The sequence below is a fragment of the Mus caroli genome, chromosome 4, assembly GCF_900094665.2.
Source record: "Mus caroli chromosome 4, CAROLI_EIJ_v1.1, whole genome shotgun sequence".
NCBI lineage: Eukaryota > Metazoa > Chordata > Mammalia > Rodentia > Muridae > Mus > Mus caroli.
The window spans coordinates 67,866,753-67,871,255 of record NC_034573.1 but is presented as its reverse complement, the minus strand read 5'-3'; the positions used below and the strand labels follow the sequence as shown (position 1 = coordinate 67,871,255).

Sequence of the window (4,503 nt, the reverse complement as noted above, 5' to 3'; positions counted from 1 at the left end):
TGTCAGCTTCTCTGGTGCACACTCTCACCTGTGCAGACTAAGTTCCTAAGTTCGGTGGAGTCCTGGAACCAAGATGGCACTTCCTGCTCCTGAGTCATAGGGCTCCCGTGCAGGGCGGACCACTGTCCTCTGACTGGGAGGGTGCCGGATGTCTGTGGCTCCATAAGGGTGCTTCCTCAGTGGCTCTGTGGCTCCCGCCTGTCCCAGAAGCTGTCTGCCTCTGTGGTGCACACTCTCACCTTGCAGACTAAGTTCCTAAGTTTGGTGGAGTCCTGGAACCAAGATCATAAGAGTTCTTAAATGCTTCAATCTCCCTTCTATCCCACCTACCAGAGGTAGGGGAGAAGAAAAGTTAATAGGAAACAAGGAATGTGGACATGTTTAGAAGTAATTCTTTGGGGCAATTAAAAGTCTCCATTGTCAGGATATTAGCAGTTCACTACAAAACACCAAACACAAATCAATAGCAATGCCTCAATCCAGAAGAAACCATGAAGATACGCCGAATTGGCATGAGTCTGCAGAAGCAACAAAAAGCAGTCAGAATAACACAAAAGTTCTCTGTCATGTGTTTCTCTATGAAGTCCTGACAAGCAAAGATCAACAAAGACAAGCAAAGCATTGCAGGGCAAACCAATGTGAGAGCATCATCAGTGCAGAACAACAAAGCATTGCAAAGAGAATAGATGCAAGAGCTTCCTCTCATCCATGAGGTTATATTTATATTTTTTCTAAACATCATGGTCTCTCTCAAACATCTGTTCTACCAAAACATCACATGCATTTTCACAAGACAGCTTCCAGAAAAACACCACATAATCTGCCTCAGCCAAACATCCTCTCATAAGACAGCTTCTAGAAAAACATCACAAGACACTGAGTCTCCAAAAGAACCAGGAATTTCCACTTCAATTCAACCCAGCATTGTTAGTGCTGGTTCAAAACTCTGGAGTCTGACGCCAAAGCCAGTATATTTTAGACATGTTTTAATTGAGAACATTTTTGGAAAAAAGTTTCCTGGCAACACTCATTCCAGTCCCATGTGCACAATAAAGTTTAAGGCAAAACAACATCAAATTTCTTTTCCAAGGTATATGTGATGATAGGTTCTATAGCTTATGGTCCTAGGATCTAATGTAGTCACTGTCTGAGATGACACAGAGGTCAGAAGGCTGTGATGTACATTTGACATCTCTCCTAAAAATGTTCTATTGACTGAGAAACAAAGCTAAAGAGGTCTGGTACAAAAATTTGGATTTAGAAATTTCTGGTTCTAGAGATAGTAAAATTAACCAGGTCATTACAACACCTATTCCAAGGTTTCTTTTTAGAAAGCAGGTACTCATTTTCTTCCTTGAGGATACAACCCTACATGATTAATATTCTTGTTTTCCATGGTGATCTGTGGGCACAAGGACCTTGTGATCACCACAAATGTATAAGCATGCATAGATTTTATATATTTAATATTATAGAGACATATTTAATATAATACAACTATTAAAGTTTAAGACATATCAAGCTATATATACATATAAAATAAAGATTTGTCCACTATAAAAGGAAAGAACAAAACATAGCTTTAAATTAGTAGCTTTTTGATGAAAGGATGGGGAGAGATGAAATTAAAGTGAGTTAGGAAAGAGTTTCTGTAAATACAATTATATTTCTATTTCCTGAGAGGAGAGCTGTACCCAAACTTTTATGAATACATGGGTTGAGCTGAGCCCAGAGCACTTTTATCAAACTATCTGTAGGTCTAGGCCTGGAAGCTTCTAGCTTCCATCAATCTAATCTTCTGAAAGCCCAGACCCTGAAGGCTTCATCTGCCAGCCTCTATCTGCTAACCTAGGTCTAGAATATTTGAGCCTCTGAGACTTACTGCTAAAAACACTCACTTTTTTTCTGAACTTTGGCTGGCTGATTCAATGTAAGGTGTTCTGGCTCAAACCTCTATCCAAGCTGGCTAATCCAAATTGGCTTCTATCAACTTCTGACTGAATTGCTTTGCTTGGAAAGACTGCCTCTGAACTCTATAAATTAAACTTCTCTGATCTCAACTGTTCTGCTCTGAACAAAGCACAACTGCACTGACTTAAACTGCTCCAAACTGACCTGCTCTGAACTGAACTGCATTGAATGGCACTCTCTACCTTACTTTTCTTGAAGTAACCACTCTTTCCTACCCTTGTGAAAGTTGGGTGTATCCTATATTTGACTTATTCTGTCAAATCTTTCTCTGATTCATCACTTAGATGCCATTTGCGGGGGGATTAAGGTGTGAAGTGAGTCTTCATTCCAGTCAGATCATATCTTCAGGTGTGATATTTTACCTGAGCAGCCATGTTGCTGGATGAAAATGCCTCTACAAGTTTCAACTGATTACATAATTCTTGTATTTAAGAAGTATTAAGAAGTTATACAAAATGGTAAGGATTATTTGTAATGAATAACAGTAACTGAGAATACATATTTACTATCACATGCTAATTACTAACATGATAATGCATGCATTTTTAAGCTATCAATCTAAAAGGAAACAAACCCTGAGATCCTGGTGTGACCAAGCTTTTGGGATCCTGAGATCCAGGGATCCTAAGATCCTGGGAGTGGTACTTCCTCTGGAGGCCATGGGGCTGTCTACTGAGTTCACAACCAAGGTAGACCAGCTCCAACTGGAGGAAACCTGAGCCACTGGTCAGGTGGGGTTCCTGCTTCCCTGGCTCCTGATGGTCCCAGTCACTCCCAGTGGTGTTGAAACAGATGTTGTGTTATTCTCACCAGTGATCCTAAGATCCTGGGTGAGCCAGGACACAATGAGAAGACCAAACCTAAAGTATAGAAGAGAGTGAAGATTACCAATTTAAAAGGCCAGCAAATATCTTCAACAAAATTACAGAAGAAAATTTCCCCAAACTAAAGAAACTGATGACTATAGACATACAAGAAGCCTGCAGAACTCCAAATAGACCAGACCAAAAAAGAAATTTCTCCTAACACATAATAACTAAAACACCAAATGCACAAAACAATGAAAGTGTATTAAAAGCAGTAAGGGAAAGGGTCAAGTAACATTTAAAGGCAGGCCTATCAGAATTACACCAGAAATCTCGCCAGAGACCACAAAAGCCAGAAGATCCTGGGCAAATGTCACACAGACCCTAAAAGACCACAAATGCCAGCCTAGACTAATATACCCAGAAAGACTCTTGTACTGGCTGGTTTTGTGTCAATTTGACACAGGCTGGAGTTATCACTGAGAAAGGAGCTTTAGCTGGGGAAGTGCCTCCATGAGATCCAGCTGTGGAACATTTTATCAATTAGTGATCAAGGGGGGGGGGTCTTGTGAGTGATACCATCTCTGGGCTGGTAGTCTTGGGTTCTATAAGAAAGCAAGCTNAGTACACTGGTAAAGAAAAATCCCTCCATGGCCTCTGCATCAGCTCCTGCTTTCTTACCTGCTTGAGATCCAGTCCTGACTTCCTTGGTGATGAACAACAGTATGGAAGTGTAAGCTGAATATACCCTTTCCTCCCCAATTTGCTTCTTGGTCATGATATTTGTGCAGGAATAGAAACTCTAACTAAGACAAATTGGTACCAGGAGTGGGGTATTCCTGTGACAACCTGACCATGTTTTGGGGAGGACTGTAGAAGAACTTTGGAACTTTGGGCTTGAAGATTGATTCATTGTTAAGAGCTCTGTCAGATGTTGTGTAGGAGCTTGAAAGATAATGTTGACAACAGTGCAGAAGATGTAGGCCTGGCTTGTGTAATTTCAGAGGGAAGATTAAAAATTCTTTTCAGGACCGTTGCTATTTTGATTGTGAAGACTCTGTGGTTCTTCTTAGCTGGGACTGAAGAATCAGCTGTGATTAACAAGATACCAGAACTACTAAAGCAAAATCTTTGCATTACTGGGACTATTGATGCTGGTTAGCTGGAGCTAAGAAATTAGTGGTGATTAAGAAGAGACTAGCATCATTGAGGTGACATCTTCTAGGAAGTGTTTTCTGAGAGCACAGAGGCCTTGTTCCAGAGATAGCCAAGGTTGTACCTTGTGCTGTGGCTGGACTTGGTAATGTGTAAGAGTCACCCAAATGGTACTGGATTTGAAGGCATGAAGCAGTCACACAGAGCAGCTGAGATTTGGCACTGTGAGAAGCCATGGAAGGCCATTGGTGAAGGTGCAGCCTCAGTTGCAATTGATGGCCCAGGACTGAAGGGTTCATGCAAAGGAGTTGAGGCTTGGCACCATGAAAAAAGCATATAAGAGGTAATTGTTGAAGCCAAGTTACAGTGAAATACAGCAGCATTTTGGAGATTCCAGAACCATGAGATGACCACCAATAACAGCAGCAGTAGTGGAGTACAGGCAGCTGGAGCCTAGAAGATAACATGTGTGCTACAAAGGGCATGGCTGGAGAAGTGACCCAAGTCCTTGGAGGAGCCCAGAAGATTGTGAGTTGGATCCCAGACATTGGATGATTGGAGATTGATTTTT

The 4,503-nt window shown here is 41.4% G+C and overlaps 1 pseudogene; it reads left to right on the top strand.

Moving 5' to 3' along the window:
- The first annotated feature begins 4,111 nt into the window (after nt 1-4,111).
- LOC110293559 overlaps nt 4,112-4,503 on the top strand; it is a 10,038-nt pseudogene continuing 9,646 nt past the window's right edge.